The sequence below is a fragment of the Bos javanicus genome, chromosome 27, assembly GCF_032452875.1.
Source record: "Bos javanicus breed banteng chromosome 27, ARS-OSU_banteng_1.0, whole genome shotgun sequence".
Lineage (NCBI taxonomy): Eukaryota > Metazoa > Chordata > Mammalia > Artiodactyla > Bovidae > Bos > Bos javanicus.
In genome coordinates, this window is record NC_083894.1 from 14,051,578 (window position 1) to 14,072,571 (window position 20,994).

General features: G+C 41.3%; 1 protein-coding gene across 1 annotated transcript in view; it reads left to right on the plus strand.

Moving 5' to 3' along the window:
- The window catches only part of WWC2 (WW and C2 domain containing 2), a 152,751-nt gene that overhangs the window by 27,022 nt on the left and 104,735 nt on the right, over positions 1 to 20,994 (plus strand). The window lies entirely within an intron of this gene.

The following is a 20,994-nucleotide window of genomic DNA, read 5'->3' on the forward strand; positions in this document are numbered from 1 at the left end:
CGGTTCCTGCATGCGTCTCTTTTTATTTCTGTCTCCATGAGTCTTGGCTTTCATGTTAAATAGAAGATGTCTCTTCTTCCACGAGGGAGCAGCCCCTTATACAATCAGGGATCCCAGCTTCGGGTCTTCTCATGTCTTACTATGGGTGCTGTGGTCTTTGCTTGGTTTCCAGGGAGCTCTGATTCCATGCTTGAGTGTCTGGTCCTTTCTTTAGTCCTTTACAACAGAAGAGGCACCTATGACTGTTTCTGTTTTATAAATGAGGTTTAGAAAGGTTAGATGATCTGCTGGAAGTGACCCATCCAGTAGGTATCTCAGCTGGACCCAAGCCCAAGTCTCCTCGTTTGTCCATTCAGATTCATCTGAATGATAAACAAACTGGCATTTTTTTTTAATACTAAAATATCATCAACTGTTAAAAGTAACAAACTATTGTAGATGAATCTCAGATGTGTTATATGAAATCAGTGATTCTCAGCCTTTAAAAAATTGTTATACCCTGCAGCCCTTTTACATATTTTCCCCACCTGCCTGTTCCCTTCATGATGCCACAGAGGTATCATCTCTCTGTTTATGTGCTGTAGCCCTTTGGCAGACTCAGACCATCGCAATATCTAAGATGCTTACACCTGCCAAGAGTCAGTTTTCACTTCTTTGGCGACAGTATCACTCTCACTTGCCCATTGAGAACGCATGGACTAAGGAAGGAAGGCAAATTCAAGTGGTTGCGTACGGTGGGAATCCATTTCTGTGGCATTCCTGAACAGAAAAACCCATCAGATCAGAGTCTTCAATCCATTTTGCATTTATTTTTGTAAAGGATGGGAGAAAATGGTCTAGTTTCATCCTTTTACATGTCGCGGTCCAGTTTTTCCAAAACCCCTTATTGCAGAGAGTGTTTCCCCCGTTGTTAAGTTCTTGCTTCCTTCATCATAATAATTTTGCCATAATTTTTCATAATAATTGACCATATGTGTGTGAGTTTACTTCTGGGTGTTCTATTCCGTTCCATTGATCTGTTGTCTGTTTTTATGCCAGTACCATACTATTTTGATCACGGTAACTGTGTAGTACAGTTCAAAGTCAGGGAACATGGTACCTCCTTCTTTCTCAAGATAGCTTTGGCTGTTTTCAGGGAAACTTCTCTAGTAATGAACTACAGAAATAATTCCAGGAAGTGTATATCCTTAAACATATACAGCTTTCTGGAAACACACAGACACACACATGATGTGCAACCGAAGATGCAGTGAAAGAACCGTGTAAATGGAGGTTGTCTAGGGAGTCGTAAGGATTGTGTCCTTGACACAGAGGCTAATCTAGATTAATCAAGATTGGAAATCCTAGTTTTTACTTGGGATTTGCTAAAACCAGGTTGAGATTTAAGTTGAAAAAAGAAAAAAGAGCAGAAGGAAAGTTGTTTCTACTTCTTAGTGGAAGCTGGCTTATCGTTTCTCAGTCTGACTTTTGGTAGAAAGTTTTCCAATTCCTGTGGCAGCCAACATGGGCAAATGTTTTTCTGTTACATTTGCCTTTTTATGGTTAAAGCCAAGACTTTTCTCCTTTACTGTAGGCTCCAAATGAAGTATGTTAGCATCCTGTATCAAGAGGAGCCTGGAGAAGCAGGGGTGGTGGAAATACAGGTTTTGCTTTTGGAATACCTTTAACAAAAGTATTTGAATTTCTAAATGTTGCCAAGAAATGGAGTTTCTTCCTGTATTAACATTCTTCAGATCAGATCAGTTGCTAGTCATGTCCGACTCTTTGCAACCCCATGAATCGCAGCACGCCAGGCCTCCTTGTCCATCACCAACTCCCGGATTCACTGAGACTCACGTCCATTGAGTCAGTGATGCCATCCAGCCATCTCATCCTCTGGTGTCCCCTTCTCCTCTTGCCCCCAATCCCTCCCAGCATCAGAGTCTTTTCCAATGAGTCAACTCTTCGCATGAGGTGGCCAAAGTACTGGAGTTTCAGCTTTAGCATCATTCCTTCCAAAGGAATCCCAGGGCTGATCTCCTTCAGAATGGACTGGTTGGATTTCCTTGCAGTCCAAGGGACTCTCAGGAGTCTTCTCCAACACCACAGTTCAAAAGCATCAATTCTTCAGCACTCAGCCTTCTTCACAGTCCAGCTCTCACATCCATACATGACCACAGGAAAAACCATAGCCTTGACTAGACGAACCTTTGTTGGCAAAGTAATGTCTCTGCTTTTGAATATGCTATCTAGGTTGGTCATAACTTTCCTTCCAAGGAGTAAGTGTCTTTTAATTTCATGGCTGCAGTCACCATCTGTAGTGATTTTGGAGCCCAGAAAAATAAAGTCTGACACTGTTTCCACTGTTTCCCCATTTATTTCCCATGAAGTGATGGGACCGGATGCCATGATCTTTGTTTTCTCAATGTTGAACTTTAAGCCAACTTTTTCATTCTCCACTTTCACTTTCATCAAGAGGCTTTTGAGTTCCTCTTCACTTTCTGCCATAAAGGTGGTGTCATCTGCATATCTGAGGTTATTGATATTTCTCCCGGCAATCTTGATTCCAGCTTGTGTTTCTTCCAGTCCCTGAAAGATGATGCTGTGAAAGTGCTGCACTCAATATGCCAGCAAATTTGGAAAACTCAGCAGTGGCCACAGGACTGGAAAAGGTCAGTTTTCATTCCAATCCCAAAGAAAGGCAATGCCAAAGAATGCTCAAACTACCGCACAATTGCACTCATCTTACACGCTAGTAAAGTAATACTCAAAATTCTCCAAACCAGGCTTCAGCAATATGTGAACCGTGAACTTCCTGATGTTCAAGCTGGTTTTAGAAAAGGCAGAGGAACCAGAGATCAAATAGCCAACATCCGCTGGATCATGGGAAAAGCAAGAGAGTTCCAGAAAAACATCTATTTCTGTTTTATTGACTATGCCAAAGCCTTTGACTGTGTGGATCACAATAAACTGTGGAAAATTCTGCAAGAGATGGGAATACCAGACCACCTGACCTGCCTCTTGAGAAATCTGTATGCAGGTCAGGAAGCAACAGTTAGAACTGGACATGGAACAACAGCCTGGTTCCAAATAGGAAAAGGAGTACGTCAAGGCTGTATATTGTCACCCTGTTTATTTAACTTATATGCAGAGTACATCATGAGAAATGCTGGACTGGAAGAAACACAAGCTGGAATTAACATTCTTACACGTAATCATTGTATGGCATCTGATTCTGAGCCAAAATGTTATATTTTAAATGGTGTGGTGACAAATGAGCTATTTTTTTCTTTTGAAAGCCCTTACTGAATTGTCACATATTCTGGGAAGGTTCCCAGATATTGCTGTAGGGAAAATACGCCTTTCATAATCTTTATACTATAGTACTGAATATGGGCTTCCCAGGTGGCTCAGTGGTAAAGAATCCGACTGCCAATGCAGGTGATGCAAGAGACTCAGGTTCAGCCACTGGGTTGGGAAGATCCCCTGAAGAAGGAAACAGCAACCCACTCCAGTATTCTTGCCTGGAGAATCCCCGTGGACAGAGGTGCCTGGTGGGCTACAGTTCATGGGGTCGCAAAGAGTGGGACATGACTGAGCGAGAGAGCACTTTTCCTAGGAACGTGGAGAATACAAATGAAACTGAAGACAAGGTGTCTTCAATTTAAATCACGTTTTCAGCTGACTCGGTGTATCCTTGCCCCTAACCCGTCGTCTCCGGCAATTACCACAGGTGTTTCTGTAATGCAAGAATCTGCCTGCAATGCCGGAGACCTGGTTTCGACCCCTGGGTTGGGAAGATCCCCTGGAGAAGGGAAAGGCTACCCACTCCAGTATTCTGGCCTAGAGGAGTCCATCGACTCTGTAGTTGATGGGGTTGCAAAGAGTTGAACATGACTTAGCGACTTTCACTCACTTCACTTATCCCTGTTGGCGTTGACCTTAATTCAGCTGAGATAGTGTCTTGTCAGGGTGTGGTTTTTTTTTAATAAAGTTCCTTTTTCCTCCACTGTTTCCATTCTGTCCTCTTGAGAAGAAAGTCACCATGTACAGCCCACACTTAAGAACTGGAGAGTGATGATGTGCCTCCTCGAGGGTACAGTATGTACATAAATTAAGACAGTGTTTTAACAAACTTATTATTTTGTATTGCCGTATAGCCAATTAACAATGTTCTGATCGTTTCAGCTGCACAGTAAAGGGACTCAGCCATACATAAACATGTATCCATTCTCCCCCAAACTCCTCTCCCATCCAGGCTGTCACATCACATTGAGCAGAGTTCCCAGTGCTGTACAGTCCCCGGCCCTTGTTGGTTATCCATTTTAAGTATAGCAGTGTGTACATGTCTGCCCCAAACTCCCTAACTGTCTTCCCTCCATCTTTCCTCCAGGCAGCCATAAGTTCGTTTTCTAAGTCTGTGTCAAACAGTATTTTTATAAGCTAACAGTGGATAATTGGAAACCAAAATGAGATACCACTGCACGCCTACTAAATGGCTAACATGAAAATACTAGGGACATTAGCAAGTGCTGATGGGGATGTGAAGTAACCGGAACTCTCATCCGTTGCTGATGGAATGTGGAACAGGACAGCTCCTCTGGAAGAAAGTTGGCCAGTTTCTCATGAAGTCACATACACACTTACCATAAAACCCAAGAATCCCACTCATTGGCATTTTTTCTAGAAAAGTAAAAACTTAACATTCACACAAAAACCTGTGCACAAATGTTTACAGCAGTTCTGGTCATAATTCCCTCTAACTGGAAATGACCCAGATGTCCTTCAAGGGGTGAAGGTGTGAGCAGATTACCGCTCTTAAGTCCAGTTGAACCCTGCTCAGCAGAGAGAGTGGTGGCAACAGCTTGGATGACTCTCATGGCATTTACTTAGCGAAAGACTTCTATCTCAAAAGACTCAATGCTGTATACTTCCATTTATACAACCTTCTTAAAAAGATCAATTTATAGCGATTAAGAACACAGTGTTTGCCAGGGTTTGGGGACAGGGTGGGAGGAGGAATGTGTGACAACAGAGGGTTAGAATGAGGACGTTTTGGGGTGTGATGAAATATTCTATATTCTCATTGTGGTGGTGGTAACTTAAATCTGTACATTTACTAAACACTCCAAAAATGTCAATCAACTAAAAAAACAGCCTAAATAAAAAGACTCCATTAAGGTCAATGCACAATTAAAATCTAGAATTTATCCATGTTGAGAATATTTTTGTATGTTTAGAGGGCATTTGGTCACCTGTTATAATATATATATGTATTTATTTATTAGCTGAACCAGCTCTTGGCTGTGGCATGTGGGATTTGCGATCTTTGTTGTGGCATGTCGGTTAGTTGTGGCATGCAAACTCTCGCTGTGGTATGTGCGATCTAGTTCTCTGACCAGGGATTGAACCCGCGCCCCCTGCTTTGGGAGCTCGGAGTCTTAGCCACTGACGCACCAGAGACATCCTGCCTCTTCTTCTAAACTCCTGGGGGGGATTGTTTTTGGTTCCTCATCTTCTTGTTGTCTTACTAGTTTTCTGTTTTGTTTTTTATTTTTTAATATTGATTCTTAAAAGAGTTTCTTACATATTTTAGAAACAAATTTTTGTGAGTTATATCTGCTGTAAATTTATTCTCCCAGTTCATAGCTTATTTCTCTCTCCCTTCCAGGGTATTTGATGAATGCCAGTTCTTAAGTTAATGTAGTTGGGTCTGCCCCTCGTCTCATTTATGATTGTACATTGGTTTCTTGTGTAATAACATGATATCCTGAGGTCTTGAAGTATTCTACTGTATTATCTTTGCAAAGCTTTAAAGATTTGCCTTTCACACTTGGGTCTTCAGATCACTAGGACTTGGTTTTTGAGTATGGGGGGTGGAATGAAGCCAATTTCATTTCTTCCCCTTTATATCTAACTTGTCACCACAGCACTATGTATTAAAAAGTCCAACTTTTCCCACTGAGCAGTAATACATCAATGTATCTTTCATATCCGTTTCTTCGTAAGAAGTGTCGGTCTTTGTGTGCTTCTATTTTTGCGTTGTTCTTCAATTTATATTTATTGGTCTATATATTCAGTCCTTTCACCATTATAATATTATCTTAAATATTATAGTTTTATAATGAATCTCAATATTTGGCAGGAAAAGTCTCCCAGATTATTTATGTGAAAAGAGTGACAACATTTGCGAATAATGACACTTCTGTTCTTCCTTACTAATCCTTAATCCCTATGTCCTTTTCCTGCCATACAGTACTAGCTTGGACTCGCAATACAGTGTTGAAATGAAGTAGTAATAATGGGCACCTTTGTTTTGTTCTAAATCCTACAGGAAATGCTTTCAACGTAAATAGGCATTTTGTGGACACCTCTCTCAGGTTAAGGAAGTTCCCTTCTGTTCTTAGCATGTTAGAGGGCTGTTGTTTTTTTTTCTTTCTTTCTCAAATGATGTTGAATTTTGTTAAGACATTTTCTGTTCTCTGTGAGATAATCAAATAAGTTTTCTTCTGTGAATGGCATGTTGCATTAAATATAGTAATTGATAGTTTAATGTTAAGCCAACCTTGCATTTCTAGGATAAACCCAGTTGGTTATGAATTATTCATATTGTTAGAGTTTTACTTACCAACACTTTTTTAAAATGCCGTTTAAGTAACATGCCTTCCAGTTTCAAGGATATTACTATTTTAAGTGGCACAGGATGATTGTAAAGTATCTTAGGCTGTAAGATGTATTTTGGTTTCAGAGATGTTAAAATGCTTAACATATAATGTCCTATTGTTTTATGTCTACATTCTTAAGTTAACTTGACCTATAATTGTACTTCCTCATTCTTTCCTTGTCAGATTATGGTGTTAAGGTTATGTATTTATACCATGATAAAATGAGCTGGGGAATGTGCCCACTTTTTCTATTCTATTGATTAATTGATATGATATTGGCCGTAATCATTCTTGACTGTTTGGTTGATCACGCCTATAAAATCTTATGGGTGTAGCATTTTAACTGCTGATAATAGTTTCCTTGATGCTTTTGAGACAATTCTAGCTTTCTATTTCTTCTTGATTCAGTTCTTTTGAGTTTCAGTTTTCAGGGATTTGTCTGTCCCATTCATATGTCCAAATCTGTTAGTGCAAAGTGATTCATGAGAAATTCATATATATTTAATCTAGGTAGTAGCATCTGTAGTTGTACTTCCTCTTCATTTCTGCTATTTTCTATTTGTGTTTTTATTTTCTTCCTTTTTCTGTTCCTGTAGGAGGTTAACCAATTTTACTTTTGTTGAAAGAAATGAATTTTGACATTGATATTATTCATCTTTCTTATCATTTGCTTTCTATCATGATTTTCTGCACTTATTATTTCCATTCTTCAAATACTTCGGGTTGATTTTGCTGAATTTTTTTTTTTTTCTTAAAACTTCTTAAAAGAGATGGCTAAGATTTTGGTCTTTTCCCTTTAAAAATTGTACTTCCTACCTAGTAAAACTAATGATATTGTTCTTGAATTTGTTTATATTTTTACATGTAGGATTTTATCATTCTGTTTCACACATTTTATAATTCTTAGCTATTTATTTCCCCATAACTAAGGTTTGGCATTGATTTTGATTTCTGATGCAGTTAAACTGGAGTCAGAGAACATGTATGAATATTGCCATTTTTGTTCTTGTTGTTTACTTGCCCAGTCATATCTGACTCTTTTGCAACCCCATGGACTGTAGCACCAGGCTCCTCTGTCCATGGGAAGAATACTGGAGTGGGTAGCCATTTCCTTCTCCAAGAGATCTTCCCGACCCAGGGATCGAACCCACGTCTCTTGCATGGAAGGGAGATTCTTCACCACTGACCCACCAGGGAAGCCCATTGCCATTTTAGTGAGTATTATTCAGTACATATATGCTTGAGAATACTGTGTATTCAGCAGGCTGTTATTACAAAGTTTCTTTCCTACATGAGACTTGAGACCACTGTTCCCGGGGGAGACTGGTCAGGCACTGCCCATAGAGAGAAAGACCGAAGCCGACTTCCTTCATTGTTATTGGTGGATGGTATTAACTCCCATAGAACTCACAAACATGAACTACTTACTCAGAACTTCTCAATACCGTCAAGAATATATCGAGATAACAACTATTTTTCATGTACACAAAGAAGCATTCTCTTTAATAAGCAGATAAAATTAGGGTTTTACTGTTGATAAAATGATTGATGAGCCCTTATAAGAACAGCATGGGAAAAAATTAATTGCTTTCTTGATTTATGTCCTATTCTGTTTTCTTTTACTACTATGATAGTGTGGTATTAGTAATAAAAGCAGTAACCTTTACAGAGTTTTTACCCTGAGCCAGTTGCCAAGTTGAGAGCTTAGAGCTTGGAGTCGGACTGCCTACCTTCAAATCTCGGCTCCCCCACTTAGACCTGAGTGACCTTTCTTTGCCTCAGTTTCCTGAAACGGTGGTACTGGTTGTATACACTGCATAGTGTTATTTTGGGAGTAAAATTGGATGATCCTGCTTCTGAAAATAGTTTTTGGTGTTGTTCAGTTACTCAGTAATTTCTGACTCTCTGCGACCCCATAGACTGCAGCACGCCAGGCCTCCCTGTCCATCGCCAACTGCCAGAGTTTACTCAAACTCATGTCCATCGAGTCAGTGATGCCATCCCACCATCTCGTCCTCTGTCGTCCCCTTCTCCTCCTGCCTTCAGTCTTTCCCAGCATCAGGGTCTTTGCAAATGAGTCAGCTCTGCATCAGGTGGCCAAAGGATTGGAGCTGCAGCTTCAGCATCAATCCTTCCAATGATTATTCAGGATTGATTTCCTTTAGGATTGACTGGTTTGATCTCCTTGCAGTCCAAGGGACTCTCAAGAATCTTCTCCAACACCACAGTTTGAAACCATCAATTCTATGGTGCTCAGCTTTCTTTATAGTCCAACTCTCACATCCATTGGGTTCCCTTGTAGCTCAGTTGATAAAGAATCCGCCTGCAATGTGGGAGACCTGGGTTTGATCCCTGGATTGGGAAGATCCCCTGGAGAAGGGAAGGGCTCTCCACTCCAGTATTCTGGCCTGGAGTGTATCCAGAGAATTCCATGGACTGTATAGTCAATGGAAGATTCAGACACGACTGAGCGACTTTCACTCTCACATCCATACATGACTACTGTAGCTTTGACTATATGGACCTTGTTGGCAAAGTAATGTCTCTGCGTTTTAATATGCTGTCTAGGTTTGTCATAGCTTTTCTTCCAAGGAGCAAGTGTCTTTTAATTTCATGGCTGCAGTCACCATCTGCAGTGACTTTGAAGCCCAAGAAAATAAAGTCTGTCACTGTTTCCATTGTTTCCCCATCTATTTGCCATGAAGTGATGGGGCCAGATGCATCACTAATAATAGTAACCAATATTATATGACATTTACTCTGTGTGACACAGTGTGCTAAACTTTTACCATAGGTTAATTTAATTTTCAGAGACCCCTGAGAAGTTTATGTCAACAAACCCCCGTATTTAGACTTACTGAGCCTTAGAAAGACGTTGGGATAGAAAGAAAGCCTTCTCAGGCCTGCTGACTTGTGTTCCTGCAGTGGGGAGTCCCAGCCAGAGCAGCTCTTTCAAGAGGATGAGCCGGGCTTGTGGGAACCACACTGGGAGGATTTGGTTGGTGTTAATTTTCATTCAGCTACAGTTGCTTTACAAGGTTGTGTTAATTTCTGCTGCACATCAGACTGAATCAGCTGTATGTTTATGTATACCGCCTCTTTTTTCACCTGAGGAAGAGTTTACAGGAAAGGAGAAATGGGTTTTAGAGGATTTCAAGGCTGTTAAGGGTCTCCACCCTCTGCCCGTTAATCCATGCTGCCGTAAGACAATGCCACTAGTTCTGGAGACTGGAACTCCAAGACCGAGGGGTTGGCCGATTTGCTTCCTGCCCAGGGCTCTCTTCCTGACTTGTAGATGACCCCCTTCTCACGTGTCCTCATATGGCTCTTCGCCATCAGTGTGTGTGGACAGGGAAGAACTGTTCTCTATTCCTTCTCTTATTGGGATTCCCCGGTGGCTGGGCAGTAAAGAATCAGCCTGCAATGCAGGAGATGCAAGAGACTTGGGTTCGATCCCAGGGTCAGGAAGATCCCCTGGAGAAGGGAATGGCCATTCTCCAGTATTCTTGCCTGGAGAATCCCATGAATAGAGGAGCCTGGCGGGCTACAGTCCATGGGGTCGCGAGAGTCGGACATGCCTTGGCAACTAAACCACCACCTCCACCTCTTCTTTTAAGACCACCAGTCCTATCAGATTAGGGTCCACCCTTATGACCTCACTGAACCCTCATCAACTCCAAAAGACCCCCGTTTACGGTTGGGGCTTTAACATTTGGATTTCAGAAGGGCACAGTCTGCAGCACCCCACCACTGCTCCAGGGGACAAATATGACACCTCCTGTGCCTAGTACGTTCTCTACTACCTCCTGGTGAGTGGCAGTTTAAAAAAAAAAGGTATCACCAGAGGGACTGGGTTCACCTTTGTATCACCAGAGGGCTTATTTCACAATATTTGGCATTTCTGTGGGCAGCGAGGTGGCGTGCGTTCCTTAAATAAGGCAAACAGTGGCCCTGCTGGGGAGGCCTGGGAGCCCGTCTTTCCATGCCGGGAGGGGTGTGTTGCGGGCGTGCAGGTCTGATGTCGTCATGTCTCCTGTGACGCATTTCTAAATATACAGATACATCTAGTCGTCAGTCATGTCACAAATATTTATTCCTCCTGCTGTATGCCAGGCACTGTTTATGGGCTTTGACAATACGTGATAAGCAGCACAGAATACTGGGCTGCCTTAGCGGTGTGTCCCCTGCAGGTTAACTGATCAGTCAACAGAAACACGTAGCACAGTATCTGTGCTGAGAAGAATACAGACAGGTGAAGCCATTGGGGAATCGAAGTCTTGATGGGGTTGGGTGCTATTTTAGAAAAATGGTGGAAAAGTATCAGCAAGAGCCAGGAAACTATCTGAGAGAGAACGTTCTGGACAGAGGAGATGTAATACAAAATACAGAGGTTCACTACTAGATGGAATATTCTTGGCAAGTACTGGAAGGGGGATACAGGTTCTGGGTCATATTGCCTGAAAATGCTCAAATAAATGTTTAGTATTGCTACCATTAATGTGATTATGGTGCAGATCAAGAAACAGAACTTTTTCTGCCCAAATGTACTTGTTGGCAATTAAGTTGTAACCAGGATCAGCTTGCCACCCCTCTTCCCTTTTAAAATCAAGATTAACTGTTCAATTTTCTGAGTCAGTTCTCAGTTTATGGACACTAATGGAGCGATGCTGTGTTTCTCCGAGCTTTCCATCAAAGTGTTATAGATGCAAAGACTGAACCCAAGAGGATGTGTGTGTGTGTGTGTGTGTGTGTGTATGTGTGTGTGTGTATGAACCTAAGAGGGTGTGTGTGTGTGTGTGTGTGTGTGAACCCAAGAGGATGTGTGCATATGTGTGTGTGTGTGTGTGTGTGAACCCAAGAGGGTGTGTATGTGTGTGTGTGAACCCAAGAGGGTGTGTGTGTGTGTGTGTGTGTGAACCCAAGAGGATGTGTGCGTGTGTGTGTGTGTGTGTGAACCCAAGAGGGTGTGTGTGTGTGTGTGTGTGTGTGAACCCAAGAGGATATGTGTGTGTGTGTGTGTGTATGCATGTGTGCACAGGTCTTTCCATAAAGGGAACATTTTTTTGTAATCTCTTTTCTCCTTCTAGAGATCCATGCCAATTTTACGTTCTTCTAAGTAATACATTTATGCCTACTTTAAAACTGAAATACTGTTTTAAATGCCCGGCCTGTGTTGTGGGTTTGCGTACCCTCGCCCCCAGGCACATTCCCTGGCTGCACCAGACTGAGCAGCTCTGGAGCAGAGCCATGTGTGGATGTCCTGGCCCGCATCCAGCAGCAGCTAATGTTACCCAGGGGGATTAGGGTGTGGGCTGGGTGGTTTTACTGTTAGTATCCTGTAAAGTGAAACACAAGAATGTTCAACTTCCTTCCATAAATTATATATAAAGTAAAAACCAAGAAAATGCCGTTTTCTTCCCAGAATGAGCAATGTAAAGTGAAGCCTAAGAAAATCCAATCTCCTGTCAAGAACGAACAGTGAAATTGACCCTGGCGCCATCGGAAGAGAATCACCAGATAGATGATGTAGCAATAAGCATTTACCCCCAAATCGCTTTAATTTGGCTTTGGAACGTGTAATGTGCCACTCACTTTTGCAGGCTCATTTTCCTTCTAGATTAGGTTTGATTAAATTATTATCCTGACGGTCTCTGAACATTTATTATAAGTGGTCAGAGGTGACTCCAGCGTGGCACCCAGGCTGCTGTACTCTTCCCTCCCATCCCTGCGCTGGCCATGCTGCCTAAGGATCCTTCTCGAAAATGTGTTCTGGGAGATCATTACTAATTGATGAGGGTTGCCATGGAGATGAGACCCATTTGCTGTCTCTTTCATGTTAAGCATGTACGGACCTCTTTGGATAATTGGGAACCAGATATAAATAATCCAATGGCCATTCTTTCAGCTTTATGTATTTTTAATAATATACAAACATTTTTTAAGTTAAGAATTACACTCAGTTCTATTTCTAGAATAGTAAATGAAATCCAATGAAAGTTTTTAGTAAAACTGAAAATGCTACTTATTTTGAGTCATGAATTTGTATGGCATTTATGTTCTTAGTATGAACTCTTCCTTAGCAGAAAGGCTAACCTACCAGTGAATATGAAATTAAGATAATGGGTTCAGAGCCACAAAGAAGGAAGTAATAATAAACTGTTTCCAAGGGTCTTTAAAGGGTGTCTGTATTTCAGAATCTTGTGTGAACCCATGCTATTTACACATCTTCAGAACTTCTCCTGAATAATTTGTTTCTCTGGCTTGAGTATTCAAAAAGTAACAAAGTAAAGTTTCCTTTTAATAGTTGATTTGTTGTTCAATCTCTAAGTCCTGTCCCACTATTTAGGCGGTTAGTTAACTTCATTAGTTTAGTGTTTCAGATCAGATCAGATCAGTGGCTCAGTCTTAACTGACTCTTTGCGACCCCATGAATCACAGCACGCTAGGCTTCCCTGTCTATCAACAACTCCCGGAGTTCACTGAGACTCACGTCCGTCGGGTCAGTGATGCCATCCAGCCATCTCATCCTCTGTCGTCCCCTTCTCCTCTTGCCTCCAATCCCTCCCAGCATCAGAGTCTTTTCCAATGAGTCAACTCTTCGCATGAGGTGGCCAAAATACTGGAGTTTCAGCTTCAGCATCATTCCTTCCAAAGAAATCCCAGGGCTTTTCTCCTTCAGAATGGACTGGTTGGATCTCCTTGCAGTCCAAGGGACTCTCAAGAGTCTTGTCCAACACCACAGTTCAAAAGCATCAATTCTTCGGTGCTCAGCCTTCTTCACAGTCCAACTCTCACATCCATACATGACCACAGGAAAAACCATAGCCTTGACTAGACGAAACTTTGTTGGCAAAGTAATGTCTCTGCTTTTGAATATGCTATCTAGGTTGGTCATAACTTTCCTTCCAAGGAGTAAGCATCTTTTAATTTCATGGCTGCAGTCACAATCTGCAGTGATTTTGGAGCCCCCAAAAATAAAGTCTGACACTGTTTCCACTGTTTCCCCATCTATTTCCCATGAAGTGATGGGACCGGATGCCATGATCTTCGTTTTCTGAATGTTGAGCTTTAAGCCAACTTTTTCACTCTCCACTTTCACTTTGATCAAGAGGCTTTTGAGTTCCTCTTCACTTTTTGCCATAAGGGTGGTGTCATCTACATATCTGAGGTTATTGATATTTCTCCCAGCAATCTTGATTCCAGCTTGTGTTTCTTCCAGTCCAGCGTTTCTCATGATGTACTCTGCATATAAGTTAAATAAACAGGGTGACAATATACAGCCTTGACAAACTCCTTTTCCTATTTGGAACCAGTCTGTTGTTCCATATCCAGTTCTAACTGTTGTTTCCTGACCTGCATACAAATTTCTCAAGAGGCAGATCAGGTGGTCTGGTATTCCCATCTCTTTCAGAATTTTCCACAGTTTATTGTGATCCATACAGTCAAAGGCTTTGGCATAGTCAATAAAGCAGAAATAGATGTTTTTTTGGAACTCTTGCTTTTTCCATGATCCACCACATGTTGGCAATTTGATCTCTGGTTCCTCTGCCTTTTCTAAAACCAGCTTGAACATCAGGAAGTTCACGGTTCACATATTGCTGAAGCCTGGCTTGGAGAATTTTGAGCATTACTTTACTAGCGTGTGAGATGAGTGCAATTGTGCGGTAGTTTGAGCATTCTTTGGCATTGCCTTTCTTTGGGATTGGAATGAAAACTGACCTTTTCTAGTCCTGTGGCCACTGCTGAGTTTTCCAAATTTGCTGGCATATTGAGGGCAGCACTTTCACAGCATCATCTTTCAGGATTTGGAATAGCTCCACTGGAATTCTATCACCTCCACTAGCTTTGTTCATAGTGATGCTTTCTAAGGCCCACTTGACTTCACATTCCAGGATGTCTGGCTCTAGGTCAGTGATCACACCATCGTGATTATCTGGGTCGTGACGATCTTTTTTGTACAGTTCTTCTGTGTATTCTTGCCATCTCTTCTTAATATCTTCTGCTTCTGTTAGGTCCATGCCATTTCTGTCCTTTATTGAGCCCATCTTTGCATGAAATGTTCCTTTGGTATCTCTGATTTTCTTGAAGAGATCTCTAGTCTTTCCCATTCTGTTGTTTTCCTCTATTTCTTTGCATTGATCGCTGAAGGAGGCTTTCTTATCTTTTCTTGCTATTCTTTGGAACTCTGCATTCAGATGTTTATATCTTTCCTTTTCTCCTTTGCTTTTCACTTCTCTTCTTTTCACAGCTATTTGTAAGGCCTCCCCAGACAGCCATTTTGCTTTTTTTCATTTCTTTTCCATGGGGATGGTCTTGATCCCTGTCTCCTGTACAATGTCACGAACCTCATCCCATAGTTCCTCAGGCACTCTATCTATTTAAGATCTAGGCCCTTAAATCTATTTCTCACTTCCACTGTATAATCATAAGGGATTTGATTTAGGTCATACCTGAATGGTCTAGTGGTTTTCCCTACTTTCTTCAATTTAAGTCTGAATTTGTCAATAAGGAGTTCATGGTCTGAGCCACAGTCAGCTCCTGGTCTTGTTTTTGCTGACTGTATAGAGCTTCTCCATGTTTGGCTGCAAAGAATATAGTCAATCTGATTTCGGTGTTGACCATCTGGTGATGTCCATGTGTAGAGTCTTCTCTTGTGTTGTTGGAAGAAGGTGTTTGTTATGACCAGTGCATTTTCTTGGCAAAACTCTATTAGTCTTTGCCCTGCTTCATTCCATATTCCAAGGCCTATTACTCCAGGTGTTTCTTGACTTCCTACTTTTGCATTCCAGTCCCCTATAATGAAAAGGACATCTTTTTTGGGTGTTAGTTCTAAAAGGTCTTGTAGGTCTTCATAGAACCGTTCAACTTCAGCTTCTTCAGCATTACTGGTTGGGGCATAGACTTGGATTACTGTGATAGTGAATGGTTTGCCTTGGAAACGAACAGAGATCATTCTCTGGTTTTTGAGATTGCATCCAAGTACTGCATTTCAGACTCTTTTGTTGACCATGATGGTTACTCCATTTCTTCTGAGAGATTCCTGCCCGCAGTAGTAGATATAATGGTCATCTGAGTTAAATTCACCCATTCCAGTCCATTTCAGTTCGCTGATTCCTGGAATGTCGACATTCACTCTTGCCATCTCTTGTTTGACCACTTTTAGGAAGGTTTATTAGTCTGAATCAGGGCGCTTTTCCTCTGGTTGGTGTGTATGTGTTGATGAGGTTGCAGAGATGATTTAATAAGGTAATAATTGGGTGAAATGTGACCATTTTGACTTGAATAAATAGTAATTATTTACTGTGAAAACTTAGTGCTTAATTTAGTAGCCTGTTTTGGAATTCTGAGCTTTCCTGGTGGCTCAGATGGTAAAGAATCCTCCTGCAATGCAGGAGACCCGGGTTCGATCTTAAGAAAGTCTGCCAATTTAGAGATTGTTTTACTAGGAGATTAGTACTAAAAGGTACTCAAGTGAAGAAAACTGCTTGGTTTAATTTCTTAATCTTGGAGCGTTGCTAAATCATTCTTTTGAAGGTTAAAATTAATATTTGAAGGTAATAATTAAGTCCATGGCTGCCAGGACTAATTGAAATTTTTATAGAGAGAAAATATACAATCCCAGATGTCATTATCCATTCATGCCATGTCTTATTAATAAGAGGTTATTCCGGCTTCATTTGTTTTCATATTAAGTGTTTTTAACAGGACAAGATTTGTTTAATGATGTTTATTGTACATGGAACGCTGTTCATTGTAAACACATTGTATTCTAATTAGGAGATTGTATGCAAACAATGTTATTACTTTTAAATATTGAGGAAACGTGCCACCTCAGTAACATCTAGGGCATTCTTAAAGCCACTGTGCTCTTCTCAAGTTTCTAAGTACTGGCTGCTTTTGGTTTTATTTAGCTGATGAGATCTGACAAAAATCACAGCTCGGGGAGGATGGCTGTAGACGAGATCGGGTGCTCACAGAATTTTCTGTTCTTCTTAGAGTGTGGACCCCATAGGCGGAAAGGAGGTTGAATGAGTCTAGTCCTGCAGCTAAGAAGCCCAGGGGCCTGGCAGTTGAGGGTGTGGTTTTGATTCTGGCAGTGTGGGGTACTGACTGTGCAGCTCCAGTAGGTTTCTCTGCCTGTTTCCTCAGAGGGTTGTTTTACGGATTGCTGCTGCTGCTAAGTCGCTTCAGTCATGTCTGGCTCTGTGCGGCCCCATAGAAATGTGTGTTATTTAGAAAACACTGAAGGATCACAGCGGCCTCACAATAAGTGCATGTAAATAACTTTTACATAAATACAGAAACTTTCGAGTAGTATTTCTTGATCTCTTCAAGCTGTTTGAAAACACACCTGGCAAGCTTGTTTTCTCATATTGTTGAAAAGATGACAGACGAGCAGTACTAAGGAAGAATTTACAAATAATTACCCATATACCCAATATTTAAAAATAATGCTTGCATATTATCTAAGTATAGTGTATTTGCATGAATATTTTATATTAATTGAACCAATCACTGTGGGCAGCTGAATGTGACTGGCCCGTCCTGGTCATATCCTTGCTAGGGAGCAGGCTGGGCACGGTGGTGCCCACTGTAGCCCCGACGGAAAGGGCAGGAGATATTCCCTCTTGTAGACAGATGGGGTACTAAGCAGCTGAAGTGAAGGAAATCCACTACAGTGCACAGTGGGCTCCTCAAACTGTGTGGACGGTCTTTCTCATCCAGAAATATTTGTCTATTATAAATGGGTATGATGCTTTTAGTTGGCGTCTCAGCGGTAAAGAATCCGCTTGCAATGCATGAGACCGCCTGCAACGCAGGAGACTCGGGTTCAGTCCCTGGGTCAGGAAGACTCCCCCTGAGGAGGGAATTGCTAGCCACTCCAGTCTTCTTGCCTGGAGAATCCCAAAGACAGAGGAGCCTGGAGGCTACAGTCCATGGTGTTGCAAAAGAGTCGGACACGACTTTGCAATTAAACCAACCAACAAACATAGGTATGATGGAAATGGTTGAAGGGATATAAATTGCAATGAGCTGCCTTCAGAACATCGCGATATAAGGTGTTTGGACGAACCCTTTCTGCAGCTGGGGCAGAGAAGCGGGATGTGGGTGTGGACTCAGTTCTGGGACCTGGACCAGCTAGATCTGTAAGACCTTCCTCGGTTGACTTGTCAATTCCAAGGAAAGCCTTGAACGCGAGGCACAGGGAATTCAGAGTTCTTGGAAGTTCTCTGCCCCAGGCCGTGGGCTGGCAGAATGATGCTTTTTCTGGATGAAAAAGACCACTTGGGATTCAGATGGGCACAGGTCAGCCCACTCCTGAGGGGCACCATGCAAACTGGGTGGATACCTGTTTGTTTAACAGCGCAGTCCCGGGGATGGCGATGTGAGGATTACCTCGCTGTCAGCAGGCGAGAACTGCCGGGAGGGACAGCAACCAGCTCTGGTCTGGGAAGTGAGCCAGCGAAGTCAAGAGCAGACTCTCCAGAGCAGGGCAGTGGCGGGAGCTGGCGTGGCGAGCGGAGGGAGGAGGCGGCCAGCCCAGGTCAGGAAACGGGATGAGGGGTCGCGAGAGGCTGCCGCCCATCAGGACTCTGTTTTTGGAACAGAAGTTGTCAGGCTTTAATGGTCTTAAGAAACACCTAGGGACTTTCCTAGGGTCCAGTGGCTAGGACTCCAAGCTTCCACTGCAGGGAGCAAGGGTTCAGTCCCTGGTCGGGGAACTATGATTCCACAAGCTGAGCAGCAAGGCAAAAAAAGAAAAGATTAAAAGAAACACCTAGAAGGCTTATTAAAACACAGTTCTTGGGCTCATCCAAAGAGATTGTGATTTGCTTGATTGAGCTCGGGCCTGTGCCATGAATTTGCCTTTTTAGCAGGCTCACAGGTCGTGTCAGAGCTATTGGCCACGGACCACAATTGAAAAGCCAACTATTCTAGACCAAGAGTGGTATCTCAGGCAGACTCTTCTCATCCCTCCACTCTCAACACCTCTGATGAGAAAAGAGAAGGAAGGAACTTTTGAGTTCTTACTCTAAATCAGATGAGATATATATACATTTATATAAATATGTATATATATATATTTATATAGCGTCATTAATTCTCACGCACGTACATAATGTAGTCTATTTTCTGTGAGGCTGTGGAATCTCAAAGAGACCAAGTAATTTGCCCACAGCCACACAGCTAGTCTGTGTTATGACTGGTTTTCTAAGTTAAAGCTAGGTCCTTATTATAATTCATATTATTTTCTTTACAAGTAACTGGGAGTTAAAGGGAGCCTTCACACCTGTGATAAGGAACAAATGCTTGGATTCCTCTGGTGCTGTTGTAGATTGCTATATTCACCAGGACCCAAATTCTGGCATGTGAATCGCAGAGATTTTTAATTGGTAAAACCTCTTCAACATTTTGCTTAGAATGTGGTAAAAAGATGATATTGAAAAAATAATGAAATTTTAAAAGTTTAGAATCAAGCTGAAAATGGTACAGAAATTTCTGACACATTTTCCTTTAGGATTTCAGTTAAATCTTGTAAGTGGTCTTGAAGATGTTAAAATTGTCCAAACAATTTATTTCTTTTAAGTTCTGTTTTCCAAAACATAAAGACAAACACAAAAGCAGATGAGGGCAAATATAAGAAGAAAAGGTGAAGCATACGTTTCTCTGGTGAAGTATATATTTGCACGTGCTAATAGATTCCATTCTGTGTCATCGTTCAGTCTGAAAACAAACACTTAGAATGAGTGTATTGAATAATCCTTTTGTTTTGAGTAGTTAAAAAAATTAAAAGTAGGTTATAAGAAATTTTAGAACTCTGAAATTATAGCTCTGCAGCTAGCTGATCTTACCAAACCACCCCTAAACTCCAGTTTACCTCCTTGAGTACAAAAGCTATATGTAGCGTGTGAGATTGTGGGTGTCTCATTGTACTTTAAGTATGCACGTTTCTCCTCCATAAAAAAATACCTGTCTTGGCTAAACAGTGGTTTGGGGGATATAAAGTGGTTTTTTGGAGATGTATATATGCTTCCTGGGTGGCTCAGGAGAGGAGCCTTGTGAGCTACAGTCCATGGAGTCACAAGAGTTGGACATGACTTAACAACTAAACGTTAATTAATAGTTAATCAATAGTTAATCTGGTAATGACATATCCTATATTTATTTCACTGTTAACAAATGGTGAAATTTAATAAATTTGATATGGAAAGCCTGTTGACCCTTATTTAAATTATATCTAGATCTTAGATTTTTAACGAAGTGAACATATTTAGATTACCATGCTGCTTCTATATCCTCCCCCCCATTCTGAAATTAGATAAAGAACCTTAGATATGTCTCTGATTTTTCTTGTGAAACTGATGTTTGCCAGACTCTGCTTTTCTGTTCTCTCCTGCTGCCTTCTCTGTTTCCCTGCAGAGTAAACGTGACTTCCTTCCCCTCCAAAGATAAATGACAAGAGTGGGCTGTTGAGTTCAGGGGATGGTGGAGCATCTTAGCTCCTTTGTCTGTATCCTGGCTCTGCTCTCAGCTCACTAAGTAATTATCCATGGTTCTGTGCAACTTCTCTCCCTGAGTTTGAACTCCTTGCGACATGGACTTTCTTATTCAAGTTGGAATCTCTAGAAGAAGCTCTCTCTCCCCAATCAGGGTGTCACGAAAGAGCTAGAAAAAAAGATCAAGCATTTAGTAGAACTGAGCAATTAAGAACAGATCCACCAAACCTCCGTCTCACCCCCAAATGAGGTTTACTTTTTAAGAAAAGGCAGAGCAAATACAAACCTTTAGGGCCCCCGAGCATTGCAAAGATTATGTGGTGTTCCTCCAGGATAACTCAAAATAAAGCATTCTAAAGAGTAAGAGAATTATAAAGGACCTCCTCAGGGTTCTGACTTTGTCTAATGACCTCTTCATTTCTTTTTTTTTTTTTTTAAGTATTAAATCCAAAATTATTCTTTCTAATTGGTGTAAGAACAGGAAAGGAGAGTTTTAAACTCTTTTTTTTTTAAGTGTATGTTTGTGTGCAGGTAGAGAGAGAGAGAAACTAGATTTTAAAAAATACAAAGCTTAATGAGCTGTTATAAACAGAATACCTTTCTAACACCACCCAGCATGCTAGAACTTTACCAGCCACTCTGGAAGCCTTCTATATCCCTTCTTATGAAGTAATTATCCTGAAAAAACTATAAGCACCATGAATCGATTCTTTAAAAAAGAATTCATCAGAATACTTTTTTAATCCACAGCTTCTATCTTCACCCCCCTTTTTTTTTCCTGATAGCATTTCCCTTATGCAATTTTGTGTTTCTTGTAAATGAATAATAGATCTATAAATCTGATCAAATTC